Here is a 19542-nt window from a genome sequence, read left to right on the forward strand (position 1 = left end):
TAAAATGTCAATAGATCTATTCTCTGCTACTTAATCTTTCAATCCCTATTGCTTTCAGCTGGCTGTTAAACTGGTTTGACAGTTACATCTCCACGAATCTGTTACACCTTGAAATGCCAGTGCAACAGGCACTCCTAACTGCTTAGAGTCATGTGTAAAGCTCATATAGGTAATTATAAAGGGGTGAGGTTGGGGGAAGGGTTATAAGTGGTGGAAGAAGAAGAGGTTTTCTAGGAGAAACTCAGAGCACCTGTTTTAGATTTGTATTTTCAATTGCCTTTGGGAGTCCCCCTCTTTTTTTCAGGGGAAAGAGAGCAAGCCTTGTTTCCTGTAGAGCATCATGGCTGGAGGTTGGGAGGTATGAACTCCTTCTTGTGTGTCTGTGTGATGGGCAATAGTCCTTTGACCTGTTTACTGTAGAGCATTTAATAGTATAAGTTTGATTATGTCATGATTGTGCTGTGTGGGAGATGTTACTTGAATATGGATCTTTCCCAGGTCTAAGGTTTTGCCACTTTGCCTGCATCTGACTATTGTCATAACTTGCTGATTAGATCTGAATCTTGCTATTTGTCTTTTTTTTTTTTTTTTAATGGTATGGAAAGGTAGATTCCAACTTGTTTTGAATTTTCCTTGATACTTTGTAAGCTAATGACCTTTATTAGGTGAAAAATGTTTGAAAGTATAACTGTATTGAATTTTGCATTACATTAAATTCATAACCCCTTGCTTTATTTCTTCTCTAGTGAATTTGAATCGTGAAAACTAGACTCACTTCTAGAACAGCACAAAATCTTTAATTGTGCCTGTTACGTCTCAGTGTAAAAATGAAGACGTCTCTGCTAAAGCAGAGAAAATGCTTTTATAATAGAGCAAAAAACTTTAATGAGAGGTGGATGTCTTTTATGTAGAGATATTTTGAAGATCTTGAGCAATAGTGCTTTTATAATTAGGTGATAACCATGTGGTGTCCAGAACGAAGTTTTTTAAGTACCTTATCTTTTTTCTCAGAAGCCACTTCTGTAATTAGCAAGTAATTATATATGTTTAACATAAGCCAAGCAAATTCAACTTTTAACCTTGATCTTCATCATATGTTCTTCAGACCTACCCCTGCTGCTAAACGCAAGAAGGATAGCATAGTTTCCTGGTCACATACTCAGTATTATATGTGGATGTATAAATGGTTCATGAAAGCATTCATAACAGTGTACCTACCCTTTCAAGCCAGAAAGTTATGGATGTTTAAATACCTTATTAATAACTTCTCTATTGTGCTGCTATTTGTTTTCAGTTGAGCTATGATGGGTTCCCCAGAAAAAGGCCCCAAGATAAATGCTTATAAAGGGATTGTAAGCCCCTATTTGCAGTAGAGTTTCTATACTGATCTCAGCACATCTAGAAAGTAAAAGGGTTAATAAGCTTGATGCTGAGGTTGGATTTTTGTTAGCAATGTTTCCCTGTGTTATTATGATGAAGGTAGCAGAGCTAGCTAATCAAAATCGCTTGTCCTTAATCATTTAAAATTTGATGAAGCAATTCATTCTCATTGTATTTTTGACCCATGTAATTGTTACATTATTAAAGTCTGTGTGTGTTTCAGGTAATCAGAATATAATGATTTTGTGAATTTCAAACTATAGCAGAAGTCTATAAAAAATATCTTCCAAGCATCATCTTCTGCCACAAAATGAGCCTTGGAAAAATAGGGCTCACTAATGTGAAAAAGAGCAAAATGGTAATGAAAATGCCAGGTGAAGAAGAGAAGTCAATTTACTTAGATGTGTTTTGGGATGTTACAAACAAAAATAATCATTGTGCCTGTAGTACATAGGAAGTAATAGAAGGCATTAAAACATTTCCAAACAAAAACCGGATTCAGGTGATTTTTCTTACATTGTGGTTTATGCTTCTGCCAGTTACCATATCTTCTGAGCATAGTGAGAGGATAAACAATGTCTGTCATCTTTCGGATGCTGATGTTTGTTAAAATGCTTTAGGTGGCAAACTCTAAAATTGCTTGTAATGTATTAATGGAGAATTTTTGATATAGTGGTGTCTCATTGGGGACTGGTTGCTTGCTATGATCATGCCACATTTCATCCTTAGACGTGATGGAACAACTGCAAATTTGTAACTTATACGTTCACAGATGATAATCTTTCTTTTTTCTTTTTTTTTTTTCCCCAAAGAAGGTATTTCTTAAGAAGTCTAATTGGAAACTGTAGTCAACGTCACCATGATTAACACACCATCAAATATTCATTCAGCGTATATACTTTGAGGTATTATCTGTTGAAAATCAGGCATACAAATAAAGGTCTCTCTGGAAAACCACTGCTGAAGCACGGCAACTCCCTCTAGCCAGGTTGTCAGAAACAGGAGTTGTTGCCAGTCCCACTGTGTGGTCAGAGACTTTCTTGCAGGCTTCTGCCCATAGGGTTCACTGTTGTGTTGGGGCTGTTAAATTCTACTTTGCATTAATAAAAGCACAGAAAGGTGTTTACAGTTTTTTTTTTCTTTCCAGTTTACTAGTGCTCAGATGAAGCTGTGTAAATTTTATGTGGCCTAACTCTCAACCAATGAGCTCAAAATATTAATCCATTTTGTGGTGATGTTCTTCAGGTGTGGAATATAAAACAGGTATATCCGATGTGATTTATGTAGAAGCAGATGGTGGTTTATGGCTTCTAAGATCAGGTTAAATGTCTTCATTTGGTGCAGTTTTCTTGAAGGAAAGTTAATTTTGGTCAATTGGGTTTGAAACATTGAATTTTTAATTTTCGAAAACACAGTACAGATCTAATATCTGGCTTATTCATTCAGCTCTTGCTGTCTGGGCTCATTAGAGGAGATATATAAAGAATTATGCTATTGTTTTCCAGATTCACTACATCCAGATAGATCAGATCTCTGATATCTTTAAGTATTAGTCATAATTTACTGAGCTACAAGTAACACCTGTGGAAAACATGCATTCCAGTATGGTATTGAGCAGTGATATATTAAGACATTATTTGTTCTGGAATTACTGCTTTACTCTCTTCCTGTTAAATTTATAGAATTAAATATTTCAAATAGAATAAAGTCAGGTTTGATTATTGCTTCTTATTAAAATATTCAGCACATCGTTCACAGGTTTAACTTTCTGACTGTCTCAGAGCCATTATGTTTTATTTTTTGTAACTATATATGAATGTAATCCACTAGGTAAGATCTGTGCACTCTAATTATTTCAAATCTGCCTTTGAATACATAGTAAGGAATATAATAATGATGAGCTGAACATCAGGGTAGCTTAAGTTTTGTAATTTGTTACTATCTTATTATTTTTTACTTTTACATGTAACAGTCTTGTACAGGGTAATTTCTCTCTGATTCTCTCTAATCATGGTAATTGGAAAGAATGTACCATCATCTCAAAGGCAGGATTTCGCTACCACTTGAACGCATAATTTTCTGCTTGAATTCTGTGGTATGGAGGAATAGGAATTGCTCTCTTCATGCTTCAGCCTACTTTCCCCATGTTTCCACCCAAACAGATTTTCCTGTTCTGTAGCCCTTGGGGGTCTACAAGAGCAGAGTTGTTTTCAGAGTATGCTGTACTGAGGGTCCTGTTGATCACAGTGGTCATCAAGACTCCTGCCAAGATGAGAACATAATGAAAAAGCTGAGCACAGTAATTCTGTGACTCAAGGCTGGAAACAGAAAATGGAGGGAAGAATCAGGGAAGTGGAAAAGAACCAAAGATTTTATTATTTGGGCAAGGTGGTCTGAAATTTTTATTTTAAAACAACTAGTAATGTTTAATGCTTGCTTTAATTATTTATTTAATCAGTTTAAAGGAGCAGTCTTGAGTAGAATATCCTGCCACTGAAGTAGACTTGATATGAGCTCAGAGGCTCGCCATGGGAGGTTAGTTTGTTGTTCTCTTCTGTGGCCTTGTGCTGGGCTCGATGCAACCAAATGACAGCTATGGGGTGACTGCTATCCTGAAAATGAGGAAAAACCAAACAAACGTGCAAACAATGTAGAAATAAAAACCACTATGAAATGTGTAAAAAAAAAAAAAAAATAAAAATAAAAAAATAAAAAAATAACCGTTCTGCGGTTACATCTATGATCTTTTTTTTATTTTGCCCCCCCCCTCTGGAGAGATGTACGCTATTAAAGTATTCATGCAAGCAAGAAGGCATTGATTTTTACACATCTTCAACAATCAAGTTGAAGATCATGTAAAGGTCACGGCTTGTCCTTTCGTAGCTCCTGCAGGTAACCAGTGCTTCCAGTGGCACATCCTTGTGCAGCCGAGCTAGGCACCTGCCTCAGAGCCCCCATTGCTGCTGCGTTCCCACAGGGCAGCAGTGGGATGCCAGGGCTCCTGGGCTAAGCTTCTGGCATTAACGTGGGCTAGCATGAACTGAATGAGCAGAAATCCTCTTTTTCCCCCCTACATCTTATGTTATGAGTGCAGAAGCTCTACCAGAGAATACCTCAGGTTTAATAGGAGCCTGAAACTCTAAAGGTATTTATTTCTTCATAAGTTTCTTCCTGGGTGATTATTTATTGCTTCTGTGAATGTCTGGAACATTTTCACATACCACTGTATTTTGTATATGTATTTTAGAAGTCTTAAGATTTCCTTTAAAAATGCCTGTCCACACACAAATTTCATGCATGTACTTCTATGAAACTGCATGTGTGGAAGCTTTTTAATTTTTTAATTACTATTTATTTATTCTGGTTTGAGCACAAAGCTCAGGTTTCACTCATTGATAGACTGGAGAGACTGGCTGAAGAAACCCACAAAACTTCTATTTTGTTCCAGTTATTATAATATATTTTGCTTAACATTTCATGAAAGAAAAAAGTCCTCATTAGTGGAAATTTTAATGACACTCATTTTTCCTTATTTATTTAATAGATAAATGCACTTGATGAAAGATTACTTTGTGCATAATAGAGATGATGAAAAATCGTGACGTAGAAAGCAACCTTCTTTTCATAGAACTCTAAATAACTTGTTTTCCAAATATTTTTTGTAGGTTATAAACACATCCACAAACTCTTGGTGGTTCTCCTGTATGTATGTCATGTTAAGACTGAAATACGAAGTACATTAACTTTAATGGGTTTTAAATGATATACTGAGTAGCAAATCTGTTGTCTGTAGCCCATCCCTGGTTCTTTTTTTTAAAGACCAGTTCTACTTTTGCCTGCCCCCTACCTGAAATTACAATTAGCTCTGCAAAATGCATTGAGTATTTTCACTGATTGAGATTGCTTTGATTATGAAAGCAGTCCTCATAATCATATAGTTGCATGTTATTGATGGCACACCTGACAAAAGCTTGCGAAATACAGGTGATTTCAAGTGTGCTGCAGTTCTCAAAAATCATTTTACCAGCTTATCATATCTTTCATGAGTTTTTATCCCACTGAATTTCCAATCAGCCCTCGTACTTAGTGAATTATTTAGTTGCAGCTCCTATTTGGCAGGGTGATTACTGTGTAATACTTAGCTGTCTGGTGTAGCATTCACTGGGAGCTTTACCTATGTGAGTATAACAAATCTAAGCCAGCATCTCTTCAGAAAATGAATATAACACTTTTTTTTTTTGAGTAACACTGTGTCATTTTTCATTAACCTTCTGTGCAATGGTGTAACTATCACGGTCAAAATTCTGTTGCTGGTATTTTGAAAAGTTTTGGCTGGACTAGAACTAGATATAGCAGAGCAGTATGATGCCAAGAAAATAGAGAATTCCAATCTTTCTTGCTCTTCAGTTTAATACAGTAAATAGTTGGCTGAGAGTGAAACTCATGCTGAATTAAGCAGTGGCCAATGATAGTGCAGAGGAAGTATGAAGTGTACCTGCAATTAACCTAAACGTGTACGCAGGATAATAAATGAGACCTTTCTGACACTTAAACAGCTCCACTTCATGTAAAGAAAAACTCCTAAGAAAACTTGTAAATTACTCTTCAATATACAAGTTGTTATCCAAATTGTACTCTTGCTGAGAAGGGGTGAAAAGGCTTATTCAGAGTGACACATTTTCTATGCCTCTTCCACTAAGAAACACTCTCTATTAACAGAGATTTCCCCCACCCCAGCATTGTGGTGAAAGGAAAATAAGCCACATTGGGAAGCAAATACACACTTAGTACACTTTGTACAGATCATTACAGCTATATCATACATAAAAAGGTTAGTGACAAAACGCAAGAGACTGTAAATGTATGCTTAGAAATGGTGTGCATGTCATTCAAGCGTTTCCTTTTCATAAGGAAAGCAAGCTCTTTAAACTTACAAAAGCTATTCCTCTAGTAAAACGATGTTTTAGACCTGCCATCAGTTTTTGCTAGCTATTTTTCAAACCTGTCACTTTGTGCTGACTCAGACATGTGCAGTGTTGCTATTGCAGAGATGGTTAAAAATGCCTTGGGCTGGGTGGGTGGGATGACAGTCAAGTATCTTCCCAGCCAGAAGGAATGTTTGCGATGCATGTTAATCAGTCTTAGGCTGAGACTCTCTGGGACTGGTAACTAAGTCTTGTCTTCCTCTTTGTTGAGAATTAGAAGCCAGACAAGCCCTACAAATCCTGCGGAGCTTTCCCTCTATGCCCAGGTTAGCAAATAATTTGCCATTGTAGTAAGCCCTTTACATGGGGAGCGAAGTGGAATAACAATTTTGGAGAGGTGTCTTATTTTTTTTTTCCTATACCTTTACTATAATATTGAAGTTTGTGGACTCAAGAGAATACACAAATTTATATTTGATCTAAAAAGTGATTTTTGATAAATCAGGAACAGTGCTATACTTCTACTCTTTTTGGCAACTTCACTGACTGCCCCTGTAGGTTCTCTAGATGTGTGTATAGTAATACTGCCATTACAAGGACTTTACAAAGATGTGTGCTCTAGAAATAACTCCGATATGTGGGTGTATAACCAGAAAATGTCTGTCCTGCGGTGCTTGATTTGCAAATGTTATAGCATGGTGATCAATCAAATTAAATCATACAGTTAGATGACTGACTCATCCATAAAGAAACCTGGTAATTATAGTCTTGAAGTCAATGGTACTGAAATCAGTCACATGCGGCAGCCATAATTATAGAACATGATGCTCCGTCATCGGAAGAAAGCGTTCTTCCCCACCTCCAAGAACCAACAGGGAAGCTAACAGAATATCACACAGGTTAATTAATGAATTGTTATTAACCACTTATGCTGACCTTGTGAGCCAGATATTTTATATCTCTTTCACAAGCGGTGTATTTTGTAATGCTAACACAAATGGGCTGGAACTTCAGAGGGGGAAAAAATGTCTGAAACAGTGCAAGATATCTGAATTATTCATACCTCAAGGCATGTGCTCCATGAATTGTTTGTTTTTTAATGCAGTTCACAGATTCATAAACTGTCTTAAAATCCAATGATTTCTGGTCTGTCAAATGTAGTGTCAAACTTGGCTGAAAGCCTGTGTTACTGGGCCTGATGAAAAGCCTGGGTAAAACCATGGGCATTGTGTGCAAGAAACGACCTGAAGGAAGCAGAATAAAGGGAATGGGGCGGGTTGGGGGAAAACTCCACCTCCACTCCAGTAAACCCAAGCCCTATTCTTGCCTTAAAACCTGAGCTAGTACAGAAATACATGGCTGCCAAAATGCATCCCCCTCCCCCCCCCAAAAAAAAAGGATGTTCTATGAGGTGTGTGTAAGAGGACAATTCCTCAGCAGAGGAATGAGGAATACAGGGTGGTTAGGTAAGAGAGGAATGTTGGCTGTAGCCACAGCTGTCCTTGGGAACTCACCAAATGGGAGCAGTTAGTCTAGACCAGGCATCCCCACTTCTGCACTGACATCTAGTACTTTATTATTTCAGAAAACATGCTCATATTTCAAGTCTCTATCAAAATCTTTTTTTAATTTACCTACATTTTTTTTGTTTTAAATTAACATATATGTTCTTTGAGGTTTTCATTTTTTTTTACTGTCTAGTGCAATGGGACTGCTAGATCCTGCTGTACTAGGAGATGCTGCTGTACAGAATATATAATAGTAATAGGAAGGATTCAATATGTTTGTCTGGCTCGGAAAGTAAAACAACGGTGGATAAATGTAGAGTGTAACATCTGATTTTTATTTTTTTTCCAAGTCTAGTATAGAGGAAAGCTGTATCTTGCTCTTGATTTGTGCTGCTGGGACTGTTCTACTGAGCTTGACCAAAATGCTATAAATTGCATTTCTCTGTAAATGCAAGAATGAAATGCACACAGAAGTTAAGATCAATTAAAAAAATGTGAATTTCCTCACTGCAAGTGTGTGTGGCACTGTCCTTCAGGACCTCCACCTGAAATGCAGGCAGAGCTTTTCCCTCCTGGCATCACTAGAGGGCACTCAGTAATTGCATTTCGCTACTTTGCCACCCATTTCAGAGCCCTTAAATCTTTCTTTTTCTTAAAAGGCAGCACATGTATTAAATACAAAGATTTCTCAGACATCGCAACAGGATTTATTGCTGATAAATAATTCTCAATAGAAATGTAAAATAACAGTTGTGTTTAAATAGTGCTGTAATGCAGCTTCCTCTGCTCCCCGAAGTGCTGTAATCCGAAGGAACAGGTATTTGTTTATGTCTGACGAGAGGTGGGATGCTCTCAAGCCATCCTTGCATCATAACTTCTTCCACGGATGCTTACAGCCAAGAAGAGCTGTAGCAATTCCGGGAGAATGTTATCTGAGCAGAAAATGGGTTTGTTGTTAGGTTTTAGTGTAAGGAATGTGTTGAGGAAAGCTGGCAGGAGGGCAACATGGCTGTGGGGCAGAGCTGTGCACCAGGGAGGACGGCTCAGAAACCACAGCTCATGATCCAGCTCTTCGTTGTCAGATAGAGTGATTCGTATTTGGCTGGTTTTTATGTAATAAATTATATTACTCTGGGCAGCAAGTACAAAATTAACCAGCAAGCACCAACTATATGTCATGCTCTTTTTCCCCTTGAACCCAGAATGACCGAACCAAGGCTGTGCTTGTCCACTTAACTTCTCATTGTATGGCTGAAGTTGCTCAAAACTTGCAGCAACATTTTCTGATGCCTGCTTGAAGTGGAGCGGGGGACTTTGTTGCTGGATGCCACCAGCTCTCACAGTCTGTCTTGGGAGATGTACAGCAAATTAGTAGCTGAGCAGTCCTTTTGGAGCAAGACACCAGTGCAAGTCCACATCTGGGTTTTTCGTAAGGCCACATCTATTTTCTTGCAAAAAATTCGAGGCTGAACTGCTTGGGGACTTCTCTTATCTCTGTTCCCATATGCTGTAAGCCCAGTAGTGAGCTCTATTGTTCGAATTAAGTCTGTCTGTTTTCACCGCAGGCTTTTCTGGTGTGAGAGGACTGTCCCAACATCCAAACCTCATCCTTCTTGGGAAGGGAAATCCTCAGCAATTTGGTGTGATCCAAGTGGTTCTTCCATCTCTGCTATCATCAGAAAACACAATATGCTTCATGGGCATAGGGTTGCGAAATTGTTCCAGCTGCTCAATCCCGTGGCAGAGACCAAAAGCCAGGTGCAGGGAGTCTCTGAATCCACCTCTGAGTAGAATGTGTATGGCTGCCAGGATGAACCACAACACCTTAAAGCAAAGTTGAATGCATAAAATCAACAATTTCTGTATGTATGTGGACACTTTCTTCTCTTGTTAAAAGTTCATCATTTGGCAGACACCAAAAAGGGTTTTTGTGGGGGAAAAAAAATAGTAGAATCCATGTTTACACAAACTGCATTTTTCAGTTGAATGTATTATCAAAATATATTTGTCATCTTCAGAAAGTGATCAAAACACATACAAGCCCTGGCCCCAGAAATTAGCATTGCTATTTTCCTTGCCATGCTGTTCCTTTTCTTTCCAAATAAACAGTACCAAGAAAGTCGTAGTTTTTTCTTTTTTCTACCTTTTTCAGGAAAGAAAGGGAAGCTGGCAGTTCATTTACATTGAATCATATTAACAACATAAAATATTTTAATAGAAATATTGAACAAGCCAGGCTGGAAGAGACCTTGAAAGATCGTCAGGTCCAACATTTATTTTATGTCCCTTAAGGCTGCAAAGTATATTAACTCCCCTTGAGTAAAGAGCTCCAGGATTGTCTGAGGCTTCAAGCTTCTGTTAAGATGCAGCTGCTTCATCTCATAGCACCCTAAAAAAAACACAGAACAACTTTGGAAGGTGGTGTTCTGTACGTCAGAAATGGACAAATGCACAGAAGACTTTGGAAGTTTACGATCAAGATCCAAAAAAATTTGCCTGACAAATGTTCGTATGCTGATGTTTCCCCATTGGATCAAAAATCATTGTGGCTGCAGCCAGTAATTGCAAGTATTGTGATGAGTTTATTTGTGAGAGATTGCTTTATGCTGGTTGAGGATGTCTCATTGTTCTGGAAGAGAGCAAAAGGTCAGGCAAATACTTGGAGGGAAAAAAAAATCAGTGTTTAGTCATTTTTGTTCTATACATCTGGAAATAAAGCCATTCTTTCCTGGTTTTGTGTGTGTTGTATAGCAGAACATCAAACATGCAGAAAAAGACAGAGCTGATGAAAACACAAAGATGAACAAATCTGGTAGTGAGCTGCCAAGACGAAATATCTTATTCTTTAAAAAAAAAAAAAAAACCCACACATTTCTATAACTGAGTTTTGATATGATAATAATGTAATGAGAAATAGAAGTCAAACATTTGGATTGTAAGGTGGAACATAGCACAACAGGCTTTGAAGGAGGTTTTGTTGTAGTTTGTTCTATGAGAGTTGTACAGCTTTTTAATAATAATGAGAAGCACTGGAGAAATATTCTTTGATAGATTGGGAAGATTAATTCAGACAGTTGTGGTCTTCCTGAGAAAGGACTCACAAAGAGCTTGGATTTAGGAAAGTAAGGAGGAAGTAAGAATTAATCTGAAGGTTTGTCCCCAGACTCTCACCCTTTTGTGTCCCTCAATATCAGAATGTTTTGTGTTATGTATTCAGCATACAAATTCCTTAAAATATAGATTTTTACATTTTACCCCTGCTCCAGAAATCTCAAGAAGGATACCTCTCTCTTTTATGACATGCTGCAGCACATCAGATCCTCAGCTCTCTCCAGTTATACTTTGTCAAAAGCTGATTCTCCAGCCTGCTACACCTAACAATCAATGAAGGCATAATTTGATTTTGGAAAAGGCCTTATCAGAAAACTTATTGAGGCATTTTGTGTCTGCTTCTGCTATGTAGGCTGTAGAAGATTAATGCTATAATGCACTTACGAAGTTTTCTTGAGCTTTGCTAGGTATCTCACCCAGGGAACAATGTATGGCATTTGACTTTCATTGACATAATTATAGGTTGAGGTCTCAGCAGCTTTGATCACAACACTTGTTACAGTAAGTATTGTCTGGTTGCCTAATGATGCAATTTGACTGCTTTGGATGTGGCTGTGGGAGCCGATGGAGAGAGTCCCTTCCAGCCTGTCTCTGCCCCAAAAGGTAGGCTTCCCTTCTCCACGTGCTGACAGCTACACAGAGTGTTAGATTGCTGCTTTAATGCAAGGGTTTAAATGCAACCTGTAAGTGCTTAATGCCTTTGGTAATCAGGTGGCTTTGGTACCTGTACATAGGCTTTAGCAATCTGACTCCGGGTATACAGGTTTGGGGACTTTGGCTGTTTCCTTTGGATTATCCACCATCACTCATCTGAATGTTTGCAGTTGCTATAATCCTCTCATTGTATTGTGTTTTGCATTGCCACAGCAACAAATTCCAGCATGACTGGAGTGATAACAGCAATAAACTGGCACAGAATACCATCTAATAAAGATCAGAGAAATGAAGAAGACAATTACTTCTCATTTTTCTGCATCCTGGCAAGATGTGGGAATTCATAGTAATTTCACTGCATAGAAATCAAATCTAATCAATACTTTTGAATTGCTGCCTTAGCCTATATAGAAGCAGGTTTCAGGATTAATTTTTTCATCTCCAAGAGTCATATAGCCTTTCTTTTTAATTGTGCTACATATTTCAGTATGCAAAATGCTCTATTTAAATAGGAATAGGATTATTTCATTGTTCAAGTTAATTAAGATGGGTAATTAAATGCTACAAGTAAGGTTCTCTGTATTTCACATTTTATTTCCATTAAAAGTGATTTCCAAGTACAACATAAATGAATTGTTTGAGATTCCAAATCAGCTTTTCTAATTCTTTTTCCATATTGTACTATTGCCCCTCAATATTTTCACCTTTTGAAACAAGGATCAGGACAAGCATTCATGGGAGGAAACAATGTGAGTTCACAAATTCTGGTTATGTATTTCAGTAACTACCTTGATATGTATTTTAGGCCTGCCTTTTTTGGTTTCCTAACATACTTGGAAGCTGTGGAAAAACTATCCATAGTGACTAATCTTTTTCTGACTCCTCCCACCATCTTATCTGTATATGTTGCTGATTTGTCTCTTTTACTTTAATCTCTGCTTTCAGAGCAGAGCAATTACTTGATTGTTCTTGTGGGTAAACAGTTGGTGTTACAGTTGCCCTCTCTGAAGAAGGAAAGGTCTGTGTCTGGTGAAAATCCAAAGCCGTTCTTTATTTGTACAATAAGAAGTTCTCTCTGCACAAATATGTTATTGTTTGCTCATTCCTTGATATGAGGAAGACATAAAAAGGTTGCGCTGCTACAAGATTTCTGGGGCTTTTTTAGTTTTATTATTTCTTTGCCTTACTGTATCATAACTGTGGCTAGACAAGAAAGCAAACTGGAAAACGAAAGATGTGCTTTCCCAATTACACTTCCTTATGCCACACCACTGGAATAGGTAGGTCTTGTCATGTTGTCGCGTGCTGGTGAGATACTTGCTGGTAATGAGCTGGAGAAGATGTCTTTCAGAACACGAGCCTATGGTTAACACGAGCTAAGTGACTGTTTCTGTGCAAGTATCATGACAAGTTTGTTGTTTCAAAACAATACTGGTGTCAGTGTGAAATCCCAAAGGAAATGTGGCCATTAAGTGCCATTATATTCACTTGGGATTAGTGCAAAGGTTTGGCTTCATTTATTTCTTTTTTTCTTCTTTTCCTCAGTTGTCTGAGCAAGGAGACTGTCCTGAAGTTTCAGGCAAGCTCTTGCATCTGTTTTCCCCTTGGCACTTGCTATGAACGCGTTAAGGTTTTGTGACTTCCAGCCAGTCCCCAAGCTCTTTATGGCTATCAGAGCCTCAAACTGACCCTCAGTTGCTTTCTGGAAGCAATGTGAAATTAGAACTGTAAAATATCGCAAAGATTCCTTGTGTCACATCTTCTATGAGGGACAGAGAAATGCCTTCACTAAATAAGTTATCAATACCTACATTTTTTTTAAAAAAGTTTGAATTTAGGATAAGGGAGAGTGTTGTTTCCAATAAAGAACACTCCCTGGATCCAGTTAATAATGTAAGTATCCCCTGAAGTTTTCGACAATGATTTTCCTGCCCTATGACAAAGTCATTCTGTTTCCATACTGGCCGTTCCACAAGTGCCAGCAAACTGGTCTTTGGCACATGGCATTTACAACCTATTTCAGGAAGAACATAGGAAGCCGGGTGCTTTAATAAAAGAGACCTTTTTAGATGTTGTAAGACAGGTTTCAATGCACTTCATGGTGCAGTGAATCATGGCAAACATGCTCTCCTTTGCTGCTGCCGAGGATGTTTGCTTTGCATTGTTCAGCTATCACCCCCTTGGCTGACAGATGCTGTTGAGACAGTATGGTGCGTATCCAAGTTTTAAGGCTGAAAAGTGAGGCTGATCTCTTTTGCATGAATTGAGTTCCTGTTTGAATTTTGGCCCACTGCAAAGTTGGCTGCTCATTTTACTAAAGCAAACCCAGAATACTAAGCAGGTAATTAATTTATCTTCTTTGCCAAGAGTCAAAAGGCAGGATTCAGGAGGCATTGAAGACCAGCAATGGCTTTCATGAAACTGATCATTTCGGAAGTACATAAATATTATATAACTAGAATTTGTATGCAAACTACATAACCAAATATTGCTATGACATTCCCTTTTTATTTTTTTAGTGCTAATATTTTCCTGTTTCCTTAAAACGTTCATTGTGATTCCACTTGTATTGTATATACAGGCTACAAAGCACACAGATGAGGTTGGGTTGATCGGTTTGCTTGTACTTGGGCAGTTTCTGTATTGTAAGTAGAAGAGAGTGGCATCAGAAGACAGCCTTCAGAGGTGTAATGAACTACCTCTGTTTTCTAACTAGCAATAATAGGAAGGTGAACAAAGTCATTCTGGACTGCCTGCAAAACTTCTCAATCTGGTCTTTTTTATTTCATCTTGGCTGTATTTTTGTCACAAATCTGCTGAAGGTGAACAAAAAAGAAAGGGTCCCTGGCCAGGCAGGTGTTCAGAGAACTGCTCGTGTTTACTGTGAGGCTGCTCAGAAAGTTATGAAAAAGGTGAAGCACAGCTAGTCAGGAAGAAGGATGTCTTAAAGAGATTCTGGCAAGCTGGCTGGTGAGGGAACAGCTTGGGAGTAGACTAGATGTGCTAAAGCTAAACTGGGAGGGGAAATTGGAGGCTGACTCTGGCCAACGCATTGAGCTGAAGAAGGTATTTCCTATGCCAAGTGAAATAGTGAGAAAATGTATCAGACTGGATTTTTGGGGAGGTGCTAATAAGGATGACCTTGTTACGTGGTGAGAGTTGGTAAATTAAGGACGTTGGGCTGAGGGATTACTTCTTGTACAAGACACAACATTGACAAGATAATTAGGTGGTTTCATGGAAGGCCCTCAGCCATGTGGTTTGATTCCTCTGTTGATTGTTTTCTTTAACAATCCCAAACTTCTACTGTCTTCTCACTATCCAGGTTGTTATAAGGCTATCAGACATATGGAATTTAAAAGCATAAAATAGAATTGAAAGGCTTAAGTCTGTGGTGTGCCCAGCATTCTATAATACTTGTTCCCTCTGAGAGAGAGAGGCTAGGGGAGCTGAAAAGAAGCTCAAATGATCCAAGAGAGTGTATGAGAAGGCAGCTTTTACAGAAGAAGTTGAAACGAAGAACTCATATTTATTTTGCTTCTTAATTTAGATTACAGGCTGCTGTTTGTTGAGGATGTTTCCTTGTCCTTAACATTTAAGATTGTTTTGACATTCTCCATAGTGTACGTGTTTATTTTTAGTACTGTATTTGTACCAAAAATTCTTTGGATGTAGAAGAGACGTCTGTAGGCACCACAACACAAACTTCTGTCAAAAGAAAGGCAAGAGAGACACTGTGAAGTAGCAAGGAAGTAGCAATCCAACCCAATGCGTTCAGGAAGTACCTTCGTTATAGCAGAGAAGAAATTAGAAACAGGCTATGTTTGTCTCTAAAATTTTTAGTAGTAGAAGTTGAGGACAACGTGGCAGCTGTCAATATAAAGGGTTTTCTATTTCATGTTGGTCAGTCACTGATCTATATGTTCACAAAAAGATTTACTCATCTACCTTAATAAAAGAAAAGTATCTTAACACCTCACTAAATATCTGATGGAATGTATAAACCGAATTAACCCAGTATTGATCTAATTGCGTGACTATATACTGATGTCCAGTCATTCAAAATGTTTACAATTGAGTATATATGTGGCAAGCACATTTCTGGAAAACAGATTAATGATCTGATGAAGTGATCAAGCACTTAGTGGCTTTTGGGTGATAAATCACTTCAGCTCTTTCATACATATGGCATTTAATTATGGTCATTTAAAGCACTGTTTATTATTGTGCTATTCCGTAAACTAAAGCAATCAAAATGCTAAATGGATAACAGAAGTTATTGTAAACACAGCCTTATCGTTCCTGTATGAGCAATGCGATGTTGCCAGTTATATCAGGGCAAATTGGGCTTTTGGGGGACAGAAGTTTCAGCTTTTACTCCCTGCTTTGTTTGGCTGTTAGTTTGAGGAATGACAGAAATTTACACCAACAGTCCAATCCACACAAACCTGTTTTGTTGCATGGTTTGTGTTTTTGTTTTGCTTTGTGTAAAGTGGTAAATGAGATTAATTATGGCTGGTGGCTGTGCTGGCAGCTCAGGCGCTGAGAAGCTGGGGATGCTGAGGATGCTTTCCGTGTTACACGGGGATGCTGCCTTGTTATAAAACTGCCTAGCTTTAACATCCCCTGTGTTTTGCTAACTTACCTGCCTGACCTTCAGCCTGCTGGCCGTGAGCTGGGTGTTCAGCTCTTCTGTCACCCCTCTTCCTTCATTGGAAGGGGAGGTCAGAGTAATTGCTGGAGCCAAGCGAGGCTCTTCCATCAGAAAACAGCACTATCGCTTCTGAAAAGCGCTTTGAAGCTACCAAAGGTTATGTAATTCCCTTGGTGATTTGGAGGGGTATCTTGTTTGTTTTCTGTAGGGCTAACGTAGATGCCAGCAGTCGGTGGGAGGCTTTCCACTGGCTAAGCTCGCTGTTGGATCAGGCCTAGGAAGTTCTCGCCCATTAGTCAAGGACTTCCTGATGCCTCCTGATATCTCTATACAGTCGGTGCCAGTGGCCGGCAGCAGCCTGCGCGCTCTTTTGTCCGTGTGCAGTGGACTCGGATGAACCAGAGCGCAGCGGTGGTGCTGTGCTGTCCCCCTGCAGGCTCTTCCTCCCCCTCCCTAGAGTTTATTCCCCTGCTGATGGGGTATCTGCTGGTGAGCTGGTTTCCACAGGCGACCTAAGGAAAGAAAACACTGAGCTTCTTTAGTGAGCTTTCACAATGCACGTTAATTTATATCAAACTTAATTTTGTTTTCTAAGAATACACTTATGTATGCGAATAAGTAAAACAAGCAACACCAGCAATAACCCTTGAAATTTATTCTGCCTCCTTTCAACCACATCCAGGGGCTCTGGGTGAGGTTTGGGGGCACACATGGGACAATGTCAGCAGGGTAAGATGGCTGCTAGGAAAGAAAAAATAAGGCCTCAAGAGCTGGTGCATAGCTTTTTTTCTTTCTTTCTTTTTTTTTTTTTTTTCTCCACATTAAATTGCAGGTTGCTTTGGATAACCTTTTGCTGAATATGATCTTACACCGCTTCTGCTAGAACCGCACTTAGTGCTTTAGTTCTGGGAAAGCAAACATTATCTCTGATCCCTTCAGGTCTATGCAGACACCTTCGTGTGCACCCTGAACTCTGCTGAAGCTAATGTGCTGAATGGAAGGGTTAGAAATTACAGCTGAATACTTGATGAGGGGAAAAAAAAATATCAGATAGTGGGATGGACTGAAATAAAGAAGGTCGAGGAGGAATGTGGGGCTGCCTGTTTCCTTCTCTAGCTTAGGGCCAGTCTTTCATGGCTTCTCTTAAATGGACTATTACTATTAATTTCCGCTGTAAGCAGGGGGAGGAGCTGCAAAGAACATGGCTTTTGCTAAAATGTCATTGCAAGCTGTTACTATTAAGCAAGCCAGGAGGAGGAACGAGGGAAAACAACACAGTGGTGTATGAGGCACTGCAAGGCTTTTGTTCTGTGCCAGTGCAGCATTCAGGGCTGGAGCAGAATTTCAGCCATGCTGCAGTGACATTTGTAAATGAGAACATGGAAAGCTCCTCAGTTTGGCCAGAATAAAATGCTCTTTTTAGGGGTGGAATAAATAAATAAATAAATAAAAGTCTAGCTTAATGAAAAGAGGGGAATCAGTCCAGGGGGAAAAAAAAATAAAAAGGTTTAAGAAGCAAAACAGAATTTAGAAACAGAACACATGCCAAGTGAGTAATCAACACATGAGAAAGGGTCTTGCAGAGGCAGAGTGAGCAGGGCTGCACGGGAAAGGACAGCTGGGGGGGACGGGGGGGAAGGCTTCTGGAATGGCACAGAGGCTTAGAAAGCTAAAATGAAAACAAAAGGCCAAGGGGGAAACATTCAAATGGATATAAAGAAGAATGAATAGCTGTGAGGCATCTCAAGAATGTCTGTTACAGTCTCCTAACTAAGGATCTGTTTTAATGTGTTTGTTATGAATTTTATCCTACATTCTGTTTTGCCATATCTCTGATATGAGGCTGCTTTGTGGAAAATAGAACTCCCGTTTTAGGGAGCTGACATTATTCCCTTGAATTTCATGGATCTGTAGCATCATTTAACATTTCCTTTCATTGCACAGGGAAGGTGACAGATTGATTGCGAGTATCTTTGACTCCCCGTTTGCGCACGATGCATCTTGGTACTATGACAAGTGCAAATTGTAAAAGGGATAAGCAAATTTTGACAAATGTAGACATCCATTTCAAGATGAACAGCTGCCCTGTGTCAGTACGAACGCAGTACGGTGGCTGGTCACATCTCCCTGCGGGCAGGACAGGTCAGGAGCAGGGTGGGCACTGCCTTTGTCGTCTTGTTTCCAACCATCGCTGCCTCTTGCCTAATGAGGCCCCGCTTATTTGTGAGCACTGAACTGCTAAGGCAGAGCTGCAAAACTGACTTGTGCATAGAAATTGTCAGCAAGGCATGGAAGAGGCTGCGGAGGAATGCCAGCACCTCCATCCTGGAGGCCAGACTAAACTAATCCATTAGAAATAACCGCCAAGCTTTACTAGATTCCACATCAGAGGGGAAAACACCTGAGGCTTCATTTGTCTTCCCTCTCAGAGGGGATTTGCAGGCTCTGCCAGATGCGGCGCTCGCCCTCCAGGCGTGCTGTTGAGGAATGGTTTTAAACCCCCAAAATGTCGGGCATGAGGTTTGTGGGTCCAGCTCTTCCTGGGCAGCCCTGGCCCTGCCACCCCTGGGGCCATGGAGTGCAGCCTGGGGCAGCCCAGCCCTGGAAGCAGTGCGTGAGATTGGGCTATTAAGAATAATTAATACCAAATTTAATTGACAATTACTTAGCAAGAGGGATATTTCTCTTTAAGAGGCCATCTACATTTATGGTGCTACATAGTACAATAAAAAAATAACAATCTGTTTTACTGAGCTGAACATAAAGCAGTAACAAACACAAATGTTAGGCTTCTTTTATCTACAGGCAGCGCTGTCTCAGAGCAGTGCAGGTAGACAAAGGCTGGTGCACAAGCAGTAATGGAAACTCCAGAGGCATTTGGTAATTGTTTCTGCATCAGTACAGACTGGATTTTAATTCCTTTTGGAAAGGACACAATAGCTTTTAGACTTGGTATTATTTACATATAAAAGATTCATCTATTAATGTTAATAGGCTGTGTAATATAACCATTTATCCATGGGCAGGTGCCTCGTACTATACGTACATTTATATTCTTTCCCTGTTATTTTGTGATGACTTTGAGTATTTTGTGTGTTGCTTCCTGCATGTAGTTTAAATGTTGATCCTGTATGATCTCCTTTGTTCTTGTGTTCACAATATTACTCTTGATCCACTAAACCCTCCAGCACATCACATTCTTACTCATGGCTCATTTTTTCCCCACTCTGTGGAGCCTTTAGATATGGGGATAAAGGAAATGGGATAAAGAGAAGAACAAAATAACTAAAAAATATGTAATGGAATGAAT

At 39.2% G+C, this 19542-nt stretch overlaps 1 long non-coding RNA gene across 1 annotated transcript in view; it reads left to right on the forward strand.

The window, feature by feature from the left end:
- The first annotated feature begins 204 nt into the window (after nt 1–204).
- LOC121075647 overlaps nt 205–19542 on the forward strand; it is a 48444-nt gene continuing 29106 nt past the window's right edge. The window contains exon 1 of the long non-coding RNA XR_005823077.1: nt 205–358. This is a non-coding gene — a long non-coding RNA (uncharacterized LOC121075647). The remainder of the gene's footprint in view (nt 359–19542) is intronic.

Source organism: Cygnus olor, chromosome 10 (assembly GCF_009769625.2).
Source record: "Cygnus olor isolate bCygOlo1 chromosome 10, bCygOlo1.pri.v2, whole genome shotgun sequence".
Taxonomy (NCBI): domain Eukaryota; kingdom Metazoa; phylum Chordata; class Aves; order Anseriformes; family Anatidae; genus Cygnus; species Cygnus olor.